The 20,993-nt window shown below is 37.8% G+C and overlaps 1 protein-coding gene and 1 pseudogene across 2 annotated transcripts in view; both read right to left on the minus strand.

Moving 5' to 3' along the window:
• Positions 1-20,993, minus strand: part of PPM1E (protein phosphatase, Mg2+/Mn2+ dependent 1E) — a 204,299-nt gene that overhangs the window by 70,127 nt on the left and 113,179 nt on the right. The gene's annotated exons all lie outside the window — the stretch shown is intronic.
• LOC309852194 (small ribosomal subunit protein uS2B pseudogene) lies at positions 15,514-16,184 on the minus strand (annotated as a pseudogene). Its single transcript has one exon. The product of its transcript is annotated as a small ribosomal subunit protein uS2B pseudogene (transcript).

Genomic DNA, 20,993 nt, shown 5'->3' on the forward strand with positions numbered 1-20,993 from the left:
TTGCACATTTTAAAAGTCCATTTGTTGTTTGGGAAGACAGCTTTCAGAAGCTGTTGAGACTGACAATGCTAAGAGGTAAAAGTCTTCTATCATTTCACATTCTAATTAAAAAAATGGGTAAGAAATGAGGATGAAAATCATTGTTTAAAACAGAAGTTTTCATTGTATGTACAGATAGTAATTAGAAAGCCAATTCCACGGATATCATTTATTTATAGAAAATGTTTAAATTTGTTATCTTCAGTCACACCACTCTTCTGAGCTTCAGATTTTTTTTTAAAAGATTTATTTATTTGAGAAAGAGAGTGTGTATACACATGATTGGGGGAAGGCAGAAGGTGGAAAGAAACTCAAGCAGACTCTGTACTGAGCCTGACCTGGGACCTGATCTCAGGACTCTGAGATCACGACCTGAATTAAAACCAAAAGTTGGACATTTAACTGACTGCACCACCCAGATGCCCCCTGAGCTTCAGCTTCTTATATCCAACCACACACAGTCAATATTTCCACTTCAATAAGTGTCATAATCTTAATTTGTCCAAAACCAGCTTCTTGATTTTCCCGTTAAGCCTGTTCTTCATCAAGTCTTCTCCATCTTAGAAATAACCATTCCATTCTTCCAATTGCTCAAGCCACAAACCTTGGATTTATCTTTGACTCTTTTCCTTTCTCATATACCACATAAACAAATCCTCTCATTTCTTTAGAACCTGACCACTTCTTATTGCTTCCAAGATTACCTCCTTGGTATAAGTCAGCATTATTTCTCATTTGGACAATTGCATTAGTCTATTAACTGCTCTCCTTTTTTCTACATACTCTAGTTTCCACATAGCACTTAGAGTGATCTGTTAAAAATGTAAATCAGACCATGTCCTTCCTCTGTTCAGAACCCTCTGTTATACGCCCATCTCGTTCAGGGAAAAAGTCAAAATCCTGACCATGGCTTATGAGGCCCTACTTGATTTAATTTTCTGCAACCTCTCTGATGCTGTCTTCTTATACTTTCCTTCTTTCACCTTACTCCATGTCATACAAATCTCTCTGCTGTTTCTCTCACTTCACCATCTCTGCATTTTTTTGTTGTTGTTGTTTTTAACTATGCTCCATATGTGGAGCCAACATGGGGCTTGAACACATGACCTTAAGATCAAGACTTGAGCTGAGATCAAGAGTCAGATACTCAACCGACTGAGCCACCTAAGTACCCCCATCTCTGCACTTTTTAAATCCTCCAGCTAGAAATAGAAAGCTTTTCACCCAGGGCTCATTCCCTCCTTAGCTTATTTCAGATTTCTTCTTAAACTTACCAGAGAGGTCTTCCCTGATCACCTCATAAAAAATAGAAAACTCCCTTTGCATCCTTACTCATCATTTTCTAGTCCCTTATCCTGCTTTTTCCACAACAGTTATCAAAACCCCTTACTGACAGATTTAAGTGTTTTTTTTCTGTCTTCACTCATTAAATGAACTTAATTTCCAGGGTGCCTGCATGGCTCAGTCAGTTAAGCATCCGATTCTTGATTTTGGCTCAGGTTATGATCTCAGGTTATGATCACAATCTCAGGATTGTGGGATCAGGCTCTGTGTTGGGCTCTGTGCTCAGCAGGGAGAATGCTTCTCTCCCTCTTTCTCTCCCTCCACCTCTCCCCTCCCACGTGCTCTCTCTCTCTCCCTAAAAGTTAAATAAACAAAACAAAACAAAACTTAAATTTCCTTGAAAGAAGAGGCCTCCTTTTTGTTCACTACTGTATCCTTAGGATCTAGAATAGAACCTGGCACAGAAAACGTACTCAATAAACATCTGGTGAACTGAGGACTGAGTGAAATGAATTCAAATAATTATTTTAAAAGGTCTCACGTATAAGGTCAATAAACCTGAAACCTTATAAGTTAATCTAAAAACTGATAATTTAATGTTGTAATAACTATACCTCAATTTGCTGCCTATTATGATAGCCAATTTGGCACTGGTACAAAAATAGACACATAAATCAACAGAACAGAGAGTCCAGAAATAAACCCAGCCTTATATGGACAATTGTTCTATGAGAAAGAAGGTGAGAATATACAATGGGAAAAAGACAGTTTCAACAAACAGGTGACAGGAAAACTGGACAGCTACACTCAAGAGAATAAAACTGGACCACTTTCTTACACCATACATAAAACTAACTAAAATAGATTAAAAATCTAAATGTCAGACCTGAAACCATAAAATTCCTAGAAGAAAACATAGCAATGTCTTTGACATTGGCTGTAGAAACATTTTTCTAGATATATCTCCTCAGACAAGGGAAACAAAAGCAAAACTAAATTATTTGGCCTACACCAAAATAAAAAGCCTTTGCACAGTGAAGGAAACCATCAGCAAAATGAAAAGGCAACTTACCGAATGAGAGAAGATATTTGTAAATGATATATCTAATAAAGGGTTAGTATCCAAAATATATAAAGAACTTCTGCAACTCAACACCAAAAAAAAAAAAAAATAATAATAATAAGTAATAACCCAACTAACAAATGGCAGAGGACCTGAATAGACAGCTTTCCAAAGAAGATATAAAGATGGCCAAAAAACACTTGAAAAGATGCTCAATATTGTTCATCATCAGGGAAACGCAAATCAAAACCAAAATGAGATATTACCTCATATCTGTCAGAATGGCTAAAATAAAAAACACATGAGATAGCAAGCATTACTAAGGATGTAGAAAAAAGGAAACCTTGTACACTGTTGGTAGGAATGCAAACTGCTACAGCGCCTGTACAAAACAGTATGGAGGTTCCTCAAAAAATTAAAACTAGAATTACCGTATGATCCAGTAATCCAGTACTAGGCATTTACCCAAAGAAAATGAAAGCACTAATTAAAAAGGATATCTGCACCCCTCTGTTTACAGCAGCAATATTTACAATAGCCAAGATATGGAAGCAACCCAAGTGTCCATCAATAGAAAAATAGGTAAGGAATGCATAAGGAAGACAACACACACACACACACACACACACACACACACACACACGTAGAGGAGTATTATCATAGCCATAAAAAAAGGATGAGACTGTCCCATTTGTGACAACATGAATGGACCTGGAGGGTCTTATGCTAAGTGCAATAAGTCAGTCAGAGAAAGACAAATACTGTATGATTTCACTCATATGTGAAATTTAAGAAACAAAACAAATAAAGCAAAAAGAGACAAAAAGCAGACAAACTGGTGGATGCCAGAAGGGAGGTGGATGAAACAGTATACTTACCTTGATGATCATTGAGAAATGTATAGAGTTGTGTTTTGTTTTGTTTTTAAGATTTCATGTATTTATTTGAGAGAGAGAGTACAAGCAGGAAGAAAGGGCAGAGGATGAAGGACAAACAGACTCCCTGCTGAGCAGGGAGCCTGATATGGGATTCCATCCCAGGACCTGGAGATCCTGACCTGAGCTGAAGGCAGACGCTTAACCAACTGAGCCACCCAGGCACCCCTAGAGTTGTCATATCATTATATTGTATATTCGAAACTAATATAACATTGTAATTATACTTGAATAAAAATATTTTTTGCTAGCTAGTATACAAAGAGCTTTATATATATGATGGTTATATTTTTATAAACTGTAATTCTTCTTTTAAGACCTTTTAAATTTACATATTTAATAGACAATTTTTTAAAACAGCAAATTTACAAGACAATTTACATTTCTAATAGATAATTTTTTAGAACAGCAAAACTGAGTGGAAAAGGGGTGCCTGGGTGGTCTAATCGGTTAAGTGTCAGACTCTTGGTTTGGCTCAAGGTCATGAAATGGAGCCCTATGTCTTGTGGGAAGTCAGCTTGAAGATTCTCTCCCTCTTCCCCTCCCCCCAACTCATGAGTGCTCTGTCTCAAATAAATAAATCTTTTAAACAAACAAACAAACAAACAAACAAGGGGCGCCTGGGTGGCTCAGTCAGTTAAGTGTCTGCCTTCGGCTTAGGTTGTGATCCCAGGGTCCTGGGATTGAGCCCCGTGTCAGGCTCCCTGCTCAGTGGGGGAAGCAGGCTTCTCTCCCTCTCCCTCTGCCCTTCCCCCTGCTTGTGGTCTCTCAGTCACTCTCTCAAATAAATATACTGTGTAACCTTATGTATCAGCTTCTTTCACCTGGTATAATGTTTTGAAGATGTCCCATGTTAAAGTATGTATGAATAGTTTGTTCCTTTTTATCGCTGAACTGTATTTCATTGTATAAACATATCACTTTCTTTTTTATTGAAAAGCAATATTTTATTATATGGATATACCAGATATTATTTAGAGTGTGCCCAGGTGAACCCCTATCTTTCTTATGTGTCAGAAAAGAGTTCTCAATGGATGCCAGTAGTTAGAGCTGGTAAGAGGAAAAGGGGAAGAAAAGGAAATAGAATTGTGGTTCAGTATTCCTGACAGAAATGGAAAAGTCAGTGAATTATCTGTAGGTAGAGAAACCTGCCCTGGCTGTGGGAATTCAAACTCTTTTCACTGAGTCCTATAAACTTAGTTTGTTCACTACCACTTGCTTATAAAAAAGAGAGTATAGCTTATAACAGCCAGCCTCTACGTCTAAAGAAAGCTGTTCCTTTTTTTTCCAGAGGTGTGTTAGAGGTTGCCAATACATTATATAACTAAGCTAAAAGCAATTATAAAATTTTTAAAATAACATTCATCTGATGATTTCTGATTTTAAAAATGCAGATTAGGCATAAGCATTTACTTCTCCCCTTATAAAATGACAGCAAAATAAATTAAAAGGTTTAAATCCACAAGGAAAAAGCAAACAGAAGGCAACAATGGATAAATTATTTTAATACATTCCTGGAAAAGGGAGAGCAAATAGAGTAGCAGTACTTGATTTATCAGGGTGAAAGAAGGTATAATGAGAAGAGAGTCAATTGACCCCACCAAGAACCTGGGAAAGGCTCACACCTTGGAAGTACCAAGTGGGTGGAGGGAAAGCACAAAGTGAAAAAAATAGGATGAAAGTCTATGTATGTGAACTCTTGTTTCCCTTTCCCTTTCCTACACACAGACCGCCAGCAGCTAAGTGCACACACACCAGCCCTGGTGGAAGAATGGAAATTTATCTTCTAGAGACATTGAAAAGAAATATTCTAGATTTGGGGACACACTGGGCAGCACAGAGAGTAAAGGTGATATGAACTGAAAAGAAAGGCATTTATTGAAATACCAAAAGACAGGATTTTAATTCTTCTAACCATTTCTGTACCTCACCACACCCCTGACCCCAACACCACCTCAGAACACTTGCATTTAACTGCCCAGGAAAAAACTGGAAAGGTCTTTTCTGGGGAAAATGAACAATCCTAGAGAGAAGTCTTCCTCATAGAGACATATGACCATGTCTCTATCCTAATATCCAAAAGCAAGCTTTAGCTAAAATAAGCCTTCTTATTTCTAAAGAGCTTTTAATGAGTTTAAATATATGCAAACCACCAAGGGTCACTGACATGTGAGGAAATCACGAAAGATTAAAAGCTGATATTAAAAGAGCTATTTGGTTTTTAAAAATGATTGCTGAAATAAGGCATTAAACAGAGGTTACAAAAATTCCCAGGAAAGTATAATTAAACATGAAATGGAAAATATGAAAGCAAAGATATTTCTAGTATCAGTCTAGTAAAATTAACTTTTGACTAATGGGAGTTGCAGGAAAAAGAAAGGAAAGAAAATAGTAACAGCAAATACTTTTTAAGGGCATACTATATGTGATAAGCATTGCTCTAAGTGCTTTAAATAATTTTAATAATTAATTAATTCTTTGGTCACTGTAGAACATAGGTATTATTGTCCCTATTTTAAAGATGAGGAAAATTGGGAACGTAGAGGTTAATCTAACAGCTGGTAAGTGACAGATCCAGAGTTCAAACCCAAGCAGTCTGGTGCCATACATAACTCATACTCTTTTTTTTTATAACTTTTTTTTTAAAGATTTTATTTATTTATTTGACAGAGAGAAATCACAAGTAGATGGAGAGACAGGCAGAGAGAGAGAGAGGGAAGCAGGCTCCCTGCTGAGCAGAGAGCCCGATGCGGGACTCGATCCCAGGACCCCGAGATCATGATCTGAGCTGAAGGCAGCGGCTTAACCCACTGAGCCACCCAGGCGCCCCATAACTCATACTCTTAACAACAACATACTCCCGCCCTCTCCTGAAGAAATACTATGAGACTTCCAGGTTTAGAGGGCAGACTGAACACATTCAATCTGCTCTCTCTAGAAACCCCACTAAAATAATGGCAAAGGGAATTTTAAAAAGTGCATAACCAAAAGAGAAGAAGAAGTAAGCAACCAAAGTAGATGATGGAGTGGCAAGTGACTTAGCAGGACAGAGAAAGCCAAGTTCTAAACCAACAGTGAGGAAAGCTGAGAACAAACCCAATGTATACCAAAGAATTCTCTAAATAAATAAAAACTGGCAATACTACTTGTAGAACTGGGGGTGAGTGGCAAATGAGATCAACAAAATAAAAAAAAAACAGGTGAAAGCTGTTTAGGAAGCTGGTGGATCCCCAGATCCCCTCCTTCCTTTCACACTCCTAAGTGGTTATCTTTCCCTAACCCCAATTCTGGCAGAAGTCTACAGCTTATTCCCTAGAGAGGGTAAAACAGGGGTCTCTTGATTAGGAGATACCAGGCACTGTTGAGGGCATAAGTACCATAGTTAAAAAAACAGGAGATTAAGTGATTTTATGCATAAGTGAATGCTGAATTCAAAGATAAGAAGGTGCTGGGTGCCTGGGTGGCTCAGCTGATTAAGCATCTGACTCTCGATTTCAGCTCAGTTCATGATCTCAGGGTCATGAGATCGATCAGTGTGGAGTCACCTGGAGATTCTCTCTCTCTCTCTGCCCCCCACACCACACCTCACACTATATATATATAAAGCAGGCCTCTTCCCCCATTCTGTTGAACTAGACAGCAGATTAGAAAACTCTTCTTCGATGAATCCAAATCAGAAATTTCCCTAACAAATGGCCCAACCAAATTATCCTGCAATAAAACTCAAATTTGACAAGTCCTATTTACGTGCTTAGGCTTCCCAATCAGCTTTTAGCCACATAAATACAGAAAGCTAAAATGATCAGATACCAAAAAGAAGCCTGTATGTGGAAGATAGAAACCAAAAGCAACGAAAGAATTCAAAGCAGTCTAGTAGAAAGAAATCATGCAAAGAAAACTTTAAAAAAAAAATATTTCCAAGAGACACTTAAGTAAAACTTTAAACAAAACAAGAGGAAGGAACACTTCCAAACTCATTTTACAAGGTCAGCATTATCCTGATACCAAAACCCAACAAGGACACCACAAGAAAAAACTACAGGCCAATATCCCTGATGAACATAAGTGGAAAAGTCCCCAACAAAATATTAGTAAACCAAAATATTAGCAAATTCAACAACACATTTAAAGACTCATACACCATGTCAAGTGGGATTTAATCTAGACTGGAAGGATGGTTCAATGTCTGGAAATCAATAATGTGATACATCATATTAACAAAATAAAGGATAAAAATCATATGATCATCTCAATAGATGCAGAAAAGGCATTTGACAAAATTCAACATCCATTTATGATAAATGGGTACAGGATAAAGCGGGTACAGGAGAAACATACTAAACATAATGAAGGCCATTTACAACAAGTCCACAGTTAACACTACACTCAGCAGTGAAAGCCTAGTAAAAACTTCTCTGTTAAGATCAGGAAGAAAAGCATGCCAGTTCTCACAGATGAGGGGCTACTTACAGGCTCTAATAACATAAAGTGGGCAAAGGCACTCTGCACTATATGGTATAAAGGCTGACTAAGTACAGTCTTCCTACCTGACATGGGAGAGGTCTTTTACTCAAAGGGCTTTGCAGTCCTTATAAGGGGACCTGAAGTAGTATGTAGTAATAGAAACAGCATGGACTTGGGGTCAAGCAACCTCATTTAGGATCCTAGACCTGTTGTGTTAACTTAAGTAACTTACTAATTCTTTCCAAGCCTCAGAGTCCTCACCATTTTTTAAGGATTTTTTAAAAGTAATTTCTACATGCAAGGTAACCCAGAGATCAAGAGGCGCACACTCCACCTACTGAGCCAGTCAGACACCCTAATCTTTATTCAATGTGATACTGAGTGTGAGGAGCAGTTAAGCAAGAAAAAAAGAAATTAAAAGTACCCAAATTTAAAAAAATAAAATTATTTGGAGATGACATGATCTTCTGTGTAAGAAACCCTAAAGATTCCATTAAAAACTGTTAGACTTAATAATGAATTCAGTACAGTTGCAAGATACAAAATCAATACACAAAAATCTGTTGATTTTTATATACTAACAAAGAACTATCAGAGAAATTTTTAAAATGCCTTTTAGGGGTGCCTGGGTGGCTCAGTCATAAAGCGTCTGGCTCAGGTCACCATCCCTGGGTCCTGGGGTCAAGCCCCACATCAGGCTCCCCGCTCAGTAGGAAGCTTGCCTCTCCCTCTCTCATGCCCCCTGCTTGTGTTCCCTCTCTTGCTATGTCTCTCTCTGTCAAATAAATAAATATAATCTTTAAAAATTTTTAAATGGGTTTTACAATTGTATCAAAAAGAATAAAATACCCAGAAATAAATGTAACCAAGGAGCTAAAAAACCTGTACACTAAAAAATGTAAGATATTGATAAAAGAATTTGAAGAAAACACAAATAAGTGAAAGGATTTCCACCTTCATGGACTGAATTAATATTGTTAAAATGTCCACACTACCAAAAGCAATCTACAGATTCAATGCAATCTACAGACTCAATCTACAGATGCAATCTACAGATTCAATGCAATCCTTATCAAATTCCAATGGCATTTTTCACAGAAATAGAACAATTACATTTGTATGGAACCACAAAAGAGCCCAAATCGCCAAAGAAAGCTTGATAAAGAAGAACAAAGCTGGAGTAATCATGTGTTCTCATTTCAAATTATAATACAGTAATAATCAAAACAGTATGGTACCTACATACAAACACAAATAAAGATCAATAAAACTCGATAGAAAGTCCAGAACTAAGCCCACACATATATGGCCAATTAATTTGCAAAAATGAAGGCAAGAATATACAATGGAGAAAGAACTGTCTCTTCAATAAATGGTGTTGGGCCAACTGGACAGCCACATGCAAAAGAATGCACCTGGACACCATCTTACACAGTATATAAAAACTAACTCTTTAATCCATCAAAATGGATTAAAGATTTGAATGTAAGAACTGAAATCATATTTCCTATTAGAAAACATAGGCAATAAGTTCCTTGACATCAGTCCTAGTGATAATTTTTTAGACTTGACAACAAAGGCAACAAAAGCAAAAATAAACAAGCAGGACTACATCAAACTAAAAAGCTTCTGCACTATAAAGGAAACCATTAACAAAATGAAAAGCCAACCTACTGAATAGGAGAAAATACCTGCAAATCATATATACGATAAGGGGCCAATATCCAAAATATATATAGAATTTATACAACTCAACAGAAAAAAAAATCCGATTTTAAAAGTAAGAAGAGGTTCTGAATAAATGTTTTTCTGAATAAGACATATAGATGTCGGGTAGGTAAATGAAAAGGTGCTCAACAGGGGCGCCTGGGTTGCTCAGTGGGTTAAAGCCTCTGCCTTCAGCTCGGGTCATGGTCCCAGTGTCCTGGGATCGAGCCCCACATCGGGTTTTCTGCTCCATGCAGAGCCTGCTTCCTCCTCTCTCTCTGCCTGCCTCTCTGCCTACTTGTGATCTCTGTCAAATAAATAAAATCTTTAGAAAAAAAAAAAAAAGGTACTCAACATCACTAATCATCAGGGAAACGCAAATTAAAACCACAGTGAGATTTAATTTCACAACTGTCAGAACGGCTATTATTAAAAAGACAAGAAATAACAAGTATTGGGACGCCTGGGTGGCTCAGTTGGTTAAGCAGCTGCCTTCGGCTCAGGTCATGATCCCAGGATCCTGGGATCGAGTCCCACATCGGGCTCCTTGCTCAGCAGGGAGCCTGCTTCTCCCTCTGCCTCTGCCTGCCTCTGTGTCTGCCTGTGCTCGCTTGCTCTCTCTCCCTCTGTCTCTGGCAAATAAATAAATAAAATCTTTAAAAAAAAAAAAAAAGAAAAAGAAATAACAAGTATTCACAAGGATGTTGAGAAAAGATAACTGGTGCAACCAGTACAGAAAATAGTATGAAGTTCCCTAAAATATTAAAAATAGAACTATCACATGATCCAGCAATTACACTTCCAGGTAATCATCTAAATGAAACAAAAAACACTAACTCAAAAAAGATACATGCACCCCCAAACTCACTGCATCATTATTTATAATAGCCAAGACACTGAAGCAACCTAAGTGTTCACTGACAATGGATAAAGATGATGTGATACATTCAACAACAAAAAAAGAAATCTTTCCATTTGCGATGACATGGATGAACCTTCACAGCATTACGCTAAGTGACATAAGTTAGACAGAGAAAGACAAATACCATATAATCTCACTTATGTGTGGTATCTAACCACCCCTGCACCCACCAAAAAATCCAAATTCAAAGACACAGAAACCAGATTGGCAGCTGCCAGAGGCAAGGGGTGAGCATAATGAATTAAGATGGTCAAAATGTACAAACACCTACTTATAAAACAAGTAAGTTGTGAGGATATATGGTGACTATAATTATTAATACTGTATTGTATATTTAAAATGTAGGAGAATAAATCTTTAAAGTTCTCACACAAGGAAACAAATTTGTAACTATGTATGGTGATGGATGTTAACTAGATTTTTTTATGGTAATCATTCTGCAAAATATACAAATATAAAATTATTATATTTTACACCTAAAACTAATACAATAGGGCCTTTCTGGATTTTTTCTTCCTCAAATTTTATTTAAATTCTAGCTCATTAACATACAGTCTAATAGGTTTTATGAGTAGAATTTAATGATTTGTCACTTATATATGACACCCAGGGCTCATTAACAAGGGCCTTCCTTAATCCCTGTCACCCCTCTATCCCATCCCTTACCCACCTCCCCCCATCAACTCTGTTTGTTCTCTACTGTTAAGAGTCTCTGATAGTTTGTTTCTCTTTCTCTTTTTCCCCCCCACCCCATATGTTCACCTGTTTTCTTCACTGATACAATGCCATAGGTCAATTATAACTCAATAATAAAAAAGGAATAAATACAAAAAGGAACTTCTATAAATTAAAAATGTAATAGCAAAAACTGAAATCTAAGAGGAAGATAAAGTTGAAATTCTCAAACTTAGTTGAGAGGAAAGAAGAGAAAGAAAATAAGACAAAAACAAAAATCTGAAAATCTTGTTGACAGACAAAAACTCTGAATGTCCAATCAACATAGTATGGTTAAATAAACCTCTATGGAACACTATGAAGTGGTTATGGTAGCACTAATCCAAAAAGATCACCATAATGAATCATTAAGTGAAAAGTCATGTAAGCTACTAAAAACCCAGTTGGTATGCCCCCATTTACATAAAAGAGGGGGAAACACAACACCATATCCTTCTATATATAAAACCATATATATAAAACAGTCAGTGGATCATGTGACTCTTGATCTCAGGGCTGTGGGGTTTGAACTCTACACTGGTGGGTGTAGAGATTACTTAAAAATATAATCTTAGGGTGCCTGGGTGGCTCAGTGGGTTAAAGCCTCTGCCTTTGGCTCAGGTCGTGATCTCAGGGTCCTGGGATAGAGTCCCGCATTGGGCTCTCTGCTCAGCAGGGAGCCTGCTTCCTCCTCTCTCTGCCTGCCTCTCTGCCTACTTGTGATCTATCTCTGTCAAAGAAATAAATAAAATTTAAAAAAATTTAAAAAATATATAATCTTAAAATCCTCCATATCTAAAACAGAATGTAAATATACACAAAAAAAGATGTGGAATGAAACATCAAAATGGTAATTTCTAGATAGGGGAGTGAATTGGGGAGAAAAAAGGAAAGGGAGTATTTTGCTTTTTATTATATGCATATATATTACCATTAAAATTTTTTTACAATGGGGGCGCCTGGGTGGCTCAGTGGGTTAAGCTGCTGCCTTCGGCTCAGGTCATGATCTCAGGGTCCTAGGATCGAGTCCCGCATCGGGCTCTCTGCTCAGCAGGGAGCCTGCTTCCTCCTCTCTCTCTCTGCCTCTCTGCCTGCTTGTGATCTCTCTCTGTCATAAATAAAATGAAATCTTAAAAAAAATTTTTTTTACAATGAAAATGTCTTCATATATTACATTTGTGTAATTTTTTAAAATTTTATTTTTAGGCAATCTCTATACCCAATGTAGTATTCAAATTCACAATCCTGAGAAAGAGTCACATGCTCCATCAACTAAGCCCCCATTTGTGTCATTTTTTAAAGAGAGGAAAGAAGGGGAAGAAGTGAAAGGAAAATAAAAATGGTTTGGTATAATACTTAGGAGATGAGGAACATTTTCCTTAATTAGAATCTCAAAAACAAAACAAGACTAAATAATAATGATTTTACTTGCTATGTAACATTCTACTTGTTGAGTACATTAAAGTCACCTCCAAAGTACTTAAGACAATAAAATCTACAAAAGTAAAATAAATACCTTTATATATTACATATATATGTTTAATAGCCAAAACAGTAGACTATCACCAACTTAGGGGGGAAAAAAAGAGACTACTCTTTCACAACAGAATCTCTAGAGAAATATTCTCTCTACAATTACACCTTTAAGAAGTCTGATTCTGGCCAAAAGGTTACATGCTCAGGAGACAGCGTCAGGTTCTTTCCTACTGGACCACCTGGGTTGGGCTTCCTGCTCAGTGGGGAGTCTGCTTCTCTCTCTCCTGCTGCCCCCACCCCTGCTCATGTCCTTGCGCGCGCCCGCGGGCGCACGCGCTCACTCGCTCGCGCTCTCTCTCTCTCTCTCTCTCGCATAAATAAATAAATAAATAATCTTAAAAAAAATTTCTTTTTACCACAAACTCTCACTGCTCTATATTCTGGCAAAGTTCTTATGTTTACACTTTGGTCTAAAACTCTGCGGGAACTTTCATATTCCTGATCCTGTTAACTAAGAAAACACTAACCTTGCATTTAAGTCCAAGAGTACAGAAAATGTGTGTAGGGATAAAGTTGAAGCCCAAATTTTCTAAAAAGCAAATTTATTTTGGGATGCTGGTGCCTGGGTGTTTCAGTCAGTTAATCACCTGCTTTTCATTCAGATCATGATCCTAGGGTCCTGGGAGTGAGCTTCATATAGGGCTCCCTGCTCAGCAGGGAGCCTGCTTCTACCTCCGCATGCTGCTCCCCCTGCTTGTGCTCACTCTCTGTTTCCCTCTCTTTCTGACACATAAATAATTTTTAAAAAGATCCTAAAATAAATTTCAAAACAAACTTTTAAAATATGATTTGTTCAAACATTGAGGTTTTCTATAACATAGAATGGAGAACTCCCAGCAGTCTATAAATCACTGTGATGATGTATTTATCTCTTTGGTGGGGAAGTGGTAAGTTTAGAAATGTAACACGTGACCCCGCTATTTATCCTTTGAAAACTAGAAATTAAATAAGAGAATTTACTCATTTTTCTTTTCCTTTAGGAAAATCTCATCATTTTATTAACAATGAGAAAAAAGTAGGGTACATGGGTGGCTTACTATTTAGCGATTGATTCTTGCTTTTGGCTCAGATCATCATCTCAAGGTCATGGGACTGAGCCCTGCTTTGGGGCTCTACATGGAGTCTGCTTGAGATTCTTTCCCCTTCCCTCTTCCTCCCCCTCTGCTCCTTCTCCTCTCACTCTCTTTCTCAAATAAGTAAATACTGGAGGGGATGTAGGGGGAAGGGATGAAGTGGGTGATGGGTATTAAAGAGGACACATAATGTAATGAGCACTGGGTATTGTATAAGACTGATGAAACATTGAACTCTACCTCTGAAACTAATAATATACTATATATTAAGTAAGTTTAAATTTTAAAAATAAAAAATAAAATCTTTTAAAAAAAGAAAAAACTTCACATTCCCTAACGAAGTGCCAAGGCTACTTGTATTGGTTATGCAATTTTTACTGTATTGTAAATTTTAAAAGGTAAAACACATTGTATCTATTTTAAATATCTTAAATGCAAATACCATAGATTTTAGAAATATTAAGTAGTCATTTAATTCAATATGCACAAATTTCATTTGGGAGATATATATTAACCATCCACTTTGTTAAAACATCTAATAATTTTACAAACTCTTCAGGTTTCTCTATCATTATAATGTCTTAATTATCTTCCTTTGATTAGGTATCAGTTTCTGACTTACTCTATAAGTAAAAGTTTAAACTTTAATTCCTTACATTTCAGGAAGAAGACTAGAAATAAAAGTAGCCTACCATGAATAAATAAATATTTTTAGCTTGCCAGTATTTCACAATTTTCTGTGAAAAGATCAAGAAATATATCACTGTACCACTATAGCAGATTCCAAAATATCACTCCCAGATTACAGAATTCCCTGACTGACATTTTGGTTATCTGCAGGAAAGCCAAAAACTGAAAGCAACATGGCAATTAAATATAGAAAAATGTTTCCTAATTTTCTGATAAAATAAAGACCACAGACTTTTGTCTATAAATGCAAGGAAAATGTTCTAAAATTCAATTAAAAAGTTAAGGATAATAAGAACAATATTCCTTGGGGCACCTGAGCGGCTCAGTGGGTTGGGCCTCTGCCTTCGGCTCAGGTCATGATCTCAGGGTCCTGTTATCAAGCCCCGAGTTGGGCTCTCTACTCAGTGGGAAGCCTGCTTCCCCCTCCCTCTCTACCTACTTGTGATCTCTCTCTGTGTGTCAAATAAATAAATAAAATCTTTTTTAAAAATTCCTTTAAAAAAATCAGTCAAGATGGTAGAAATTTTATGTTTTACAAATCTTATATCTGTACATAAATATAACATTTTTATTTTTGGAGATGAAATTTTTTAAAGTAGGTTCCATGCTCAATGTGGGGCTTCAAACTCACAACCTTGATATTGAATCTCATGCTCTACTACTGACTGAGCCAACCAGATACCCTGTGTTTTTAGAGATGAAATCTTATAGGACATGCTACAAACTACAAATATACCTACTACTAAATGAACAGCATTTTGAGTGCTTCCCAAAGGCAAAAACAAAATCTTTGAAGGAAAATAAAAACCCATGTCCATAATACATTTTTTCCAACTTTTAAAAACTACTTATTTTCCATCAACATTATTTCCATTTTTGTTTAAGAGTCTGGAAGAGCAGCTTAAGACCACTCTCAGTGGTTGTTACCCAGTTAGTGGCCTGAACAGTGGTAGCTGCAAATCATTCTGAGTACTCCAGTCTTCAGTAGGGAACTGCTATGAAGGCAGTGAGGGCACCTCTCACTTTCAGATCAGTCTATGACATTAAGTTGAGAGCAGTCAGTTGCTTCCAAGTCCAGGAGCAGTCTATTCACCCTGAAATTCCTCCTTGGTCACAGCCTTTTCAGCCGTGGCCTACTCTTCCTTTTTCAATCTCTTCAGGATTTCTTGACACAGATCAAGCAAGACCTCCACTGGGTGTTCACGGGAAACTGCCACACATGCATAGACCTTCCCTGACCAGCATCCACCACCTCAGACCCACTGTGTGAGCTCCCTTGTTGTAAGAGATGGCAATGTCCATATAACACAGAGGAGAGTCTTACACAGAGCAATGGTGGGCACATTAACATAATCTCTGTGGTGACTGGGGGTGAGCCACGGGATCAGTAACCACCAGAAGTTGTGGCTCCCAGAAAGCTGCCTGGATCTGATCAGTGAAGGTTCCGGAAATAAAGTGGCCAGCAACAGTAGTGGCTCCAGTACAAGCAGCAAACTCCAGCACAGCTTGCTGGCCAGTATTCCAGGATGACAGGACATGACATTAGTCAGGTTTTCAACAGCAACAATGGCATGACCTGCCATCAGAAGCTTCTTCTAGGTTCTCTTCAGATTTATGATATATATGCCATCACTTTTCCTCTTGAAGATGTACAGTTCCATTTGGAAATTTAGGTTTGTGACACTTAAGTGGGCTCCAGCTGCAAGGAATTTGAAGACATTCTCCCTCACATGCAGGACATTAAGGGCTCTCAGCATTGTGAAAGTTTCTCTTTAAGTCATGTATGGAACCTGGAACAATGCTATATGGACTCCTGTCTGGGTAGTACAGAAAAGACATGATACATTTAAATCACAAACTATGGTACTCATTATGCAGTTTAACAAGGTATAACAACAACTGTAAAACAAACTCTTTTTTTTTCTTTGAAGAGATGTAAAGTAATGAGTACTCCATGGAGTTCCTCTCTTCAGATAAGGCCGTTGTACAACAGCTCTCATTAATGACAGTGCAGATGTGCTGTCACCCTAGGAATTTTTCATTTGGATTCAAACTGGCTGTATCTTATCTCATGGGTCTTTTCTTTGATGAGCTGCATTTTCCCTTTTCCTTGTACTATCCATGGTGTTAGTAATGATTAGAACTAAAACAGACTTAATTACAGTAACTTCCAAAAAAGGTACTAAATACAGTTCTTTGTTCACTCAACTGTGATAACTGTGATTGTCAATGAAAATCGCAAGAGTGGTTTTTTTTTTTAAGATTTTTATTTATTTATTTGACAAAGAGAGACACAGCAAGGGAGGGAAAACAAACAGGGGGAGTGGGAGAGGGAGAAGCAGGCGTCCTGCCAAGCAGGAAGCCTGACACGGGGCTCAATCCCACAACCCTGGGATCATGACCTGAGCCAAAGGCAGACACTTAACCAACTGAGACACCCAGGCACCCCTGCGGGAGTGTTTAAAACAACATGCACAGGCTTCTATTAAATTGTGTTCTAGGACCCAAGCCTTTTTTATATAGGTATTTATAAGATAACTTATATTTAGAGAATTGATTATAATTTTAGCAAAATGAACTTTGTCCTTCCATGTGGGACTCAAAATGGCAATACCTGAAACACTAATTAACAAGTACAGTATATATAGTACTTGTTCATTTTGAAGCAGTGAAAAAGTATTGCTTTAAAAAAAAAAAAGATTTTATTTATTTATTTGACAGATTACAAGTAGGCAGAGAGGCAGGCAGAGAGGGAGGAGGAAGCAGGCTCCCTGCTGAGCAGAGAGCCCGATGCAGGGTTTAACTCACTCAGTTGCTTTAACCCACTGAGCCACCCAGGCGCCCAGATAGAAATATTTCTTATCTCATTACTAAAGTAGATACGTTTTCATATTATTATTATTATCATATGATATTATCATATTACTGCATATTGCTTCTATTAGAACTGAGCAAAGAGGAGCACCTGGGTGGCTCAGTGGGTTGGGCCTCTGCCTTTGGCTCAGTTCATGATCCCAGGGTCCTGGGATGGAGCCCTGCATCGGGCTCTCTGTTCAGTGGGGAGCCTGCTTCCTCCTCTCTCTCTGCCTGCCTCTCTGCCTACTTGTGATCTCTGTCAGTCAAATAAATAAATAAAATCTTAAAAAAAAAAAACTGAGCAAAGAAAGATCAAAGTAAATTTGTGAGATGTAACTACAGGTTCAGCTGAGAGCAACAGAGGAAAACCTACTTGACTCACTTTTTTTTAACACATTTTTCAATGTGTATTTAGTTACTGAGATATTGTTACTTACTTATTGAGCTACTCAGTCACCTTAAAGCTTACTTTCTTATTTTTAATTCTGGTAGAGTTAATGTACAATGTTAATATTAGTTTAACGTATACAATATGGTGATTCAACAATTACATCTATCACCCAGGGCTCATTGCGATGTGTGTACTCCTTAATCCCCATCACCTATTTCGTTCATGCCCCCGCTCACCTCCATTCTAGTAACCATCAGTTTGTTCTCTATAGTTGTCAGGCTCTTAGTTTGCCTCTTTTTCTCCTTTGTTTGCTTTCTTAAATTCTACATATGAGTGAAATTATATGGTATTGTCCTTTCTCAGACTCTTCACTTGGTATTATATTCTAGCTCCACCCATGTCATCATAAATGGCAAGATCTCATTCTTTTTTAATGGCTGAATAATATTCCATTACACACACACACACACACACACACACACACACACACACACACTACATCTTATCAATTCATATGTCAATGGACATTTGGGCTGCTTCCATAATTTGGCTATTGTAAATAATGCTGGTATAAACATCAGGGTGCATGTATCCCTCTGAATTAAGTGTTTTTGTATTTTGGGGGTAAATACCCAGTAGTGCGATTAGTGGGTCATAGGGTAGTTCTATTTTTAACTTTTTGAGGAACCTCCATACCATTTTCCAGAGCAGCCACACCAGTTTGCAGTCCCACCAATAGTACAAGAGCACAAGATCCCACCACATCTTTGCCAACACCTGTTGTTTCCGATGTTTTTTTATTTTACCCATTCTAACAGGTATGAGGTGATAACTCTTTGTGGTTCTGATTTGCATTTCCCTGATGATGAGTGATGCTGAACATCTTCTCATGTGTCTGTTGGCCATCTGGATGTCTTCATTGGAGAAATGTGTGTTCATGTCTTCTGCCCATTTTTTATTTTATTTATTTTTTTTTTAAAGATTTTATTTATTTATTTGACAGAGAGAAATCACAAGTAGGCAGAGAGGCAGGCAGAGAGAGAGAGGAGGAAGCAGGCTCCCTGCTGAGCAGAGAGCCTGATGCGGGACTCGATCCCAGGACCCTGAGATCATGACCTGAGCCGAAGGCAGCGGCTTAACCCCTGAGCCACCCAGGCGCCCCTGCCCATTTTTTAATTGGATGATTTGTTTTTGGGGGGGTATTGAGGTTTATAAGTTTTTTTTTTTTAAGATTTTATTGATTTATTTGACACAGAGAGAGAGAGAGAGAGAGAGAGAGAGAGAGGAAACACAGCAGGAAAGTGGGAGAGGGGAAAGTAGGCTTCCTGCTGAGCAAGGACGCCCCCCCCCCCCAATGTGAGGCTCTGTCCCAGAGTCCTAGGATCATTACCTGAACCTAAGGCAGATGCCCAACAACTGAGCCACCCAGGTGCCCCTCTAAGTTCTTTATATATTTTGGATACTAATTCTTTATCAGATAAGTCATTTGCAAATATCTTTTCCCTTGTAGATTGCCATTTAGTTTTGTGGATTGTTGCCTTTGCTGTGCAGAATGAAAGCCTGCTCTCTAGCATGGGTTCTTTTCCCCAACTTTTTTTTTTTTGTTTAAGATTTTATTTATTCATTTGACTGACAGAGATCACAAGTAGGCAGAGAGGCAGGGGGCCTCTCTGCTCAGCAGGGAGCCCATGTAGGGCTGGATCCCAGGACCCTGAGATCATGACCTGAACCGAAGGCAGAGGCTTAACCCACTGTGCCATCCAGGGCCCTCCCCAACGTTTTTTAAAAAGTTGCCTGCTGCTAATTAGGCAAATTAATATCAATACAAGGAGCATATATTATTTTATAAGATTTATTTATTATAGGGAGAGAGGAAAAGGGAGATTAAGAGAATCACAAGCAGACTCTGTGCAGAGAGCCTAATGTGGGGCTCAATCTCACCACCCAGAGATCATAACCTGAGCCAAAATCAAGAGTCGGACACTTAAACAACTAAGCTTCCTAGGTGCCCCAAAAGCATATGTTACTTAACACATAAACTATGTAGTTATTGAGCTACTTGATGAACAATGTTGTTTCTCAAGTTCATCTCTACAGAACAGTCTTTCAGAACTTCTCTCTTTGTTTTTATAATCAGCTAAGGTGAAGGCAGTTCTATTGTTTTTGAAATACTCATTTTATGAATTAGAAGGCTATACACCATATTCATAAGAGGTTGCCTTTTACAAACAAAGAAGGGAATGAGAAAAAGATGGGGGGAGAAGATAAAGGGTACTTTTGCTTTATCTATTCATGCTTTATTACTTTTATATAAAATACAGTTTTTAAAAAAAGATTTTATTTATTTGAGAAAAAGAGTGAGTGAGAGAGAGCACACAAGCAAGGGCAGAGGGAGAGGGAGAAGCTGAGCAGGGAGCCCAACATGGGGGTTAACCCCAGGATCCTGGGATCATTACCTTAGCCGAAGGCCAACACTTAACAGCTGAGCCACCCAGGCACCTCTGTTTATCTTTTTTTTTTTTTTTTTAAGATTTTATTTATTTATTTGACAGAAAGAGATCACAAGTAGGCGGAGAGGCAGGCTGAGAGAGGAGGAAGCAGGCTCCCCAGCAGAGAGCCCAATGTGGGGCTCAATCGCAGGACCCTGGGATCATAACCTGAGCCAAAGGCAGAGGCTTTAACCCACTGAGCCCCAAGGTGTTCCTATCTTTTTTTTTTTTTTTTAAATATCTACTATGTACTATTCGAGGAAATTTTACTAAAGAGCTTCAGAATAGAAGCCAGGTATTCACCTATAGAGTTGACAATTTGAATTTTAAGGTCCTAATTTATACATAGTTCTTAAAACTTATGCTAGAATTATAGTCCTTTCTTCACATAGCAGCTGGAGTTGATCTCTTAAATGGTAAAACAGATCATGTTACTTCCTTGCTTTAAAAAAAAAACAAAAAATTCAAACTCCGTATAGAAGTAACAAAGGCCTATGAGGGTCTGATTTGACTCCTGCCTAACTTCTCCAGCTCTATATGTGGTTACCTTCTTCCTCATCTACAAAGCTTCAACTGCCATAGCAGCTCTCTATTACCTCAAGAGCTTTTACCCTTGTTTCTGGACCTTTTCACCCACATACCTCATGTGGCCAGATCCTTCTGAACTCCTTTAGGTCTAATCTTAAATATTTAATACATATTTGTGTGAAGAGAATCAGCTCTTTGGTTAACTGCAGTTATGGAAACGGATACCCAGGAAAGAAGAAATATTATTTCCTACCAATATTTAAATTTACAAAGTGTTTAATGAGAAAACAAGATCTATCTAT

Source organism: Mustela nivalis (assembly GCF_964662115.1).
Source record: "Mustela nivalis genome assembly, chromosome: 17".
Classification (NCBI taxonomy): domain Eukaryota; kingdom Metazoa; phylum Chordata; class Mammalia; order Carnivora; family Mustelidae; genus Mustela; species Mustela nivalis.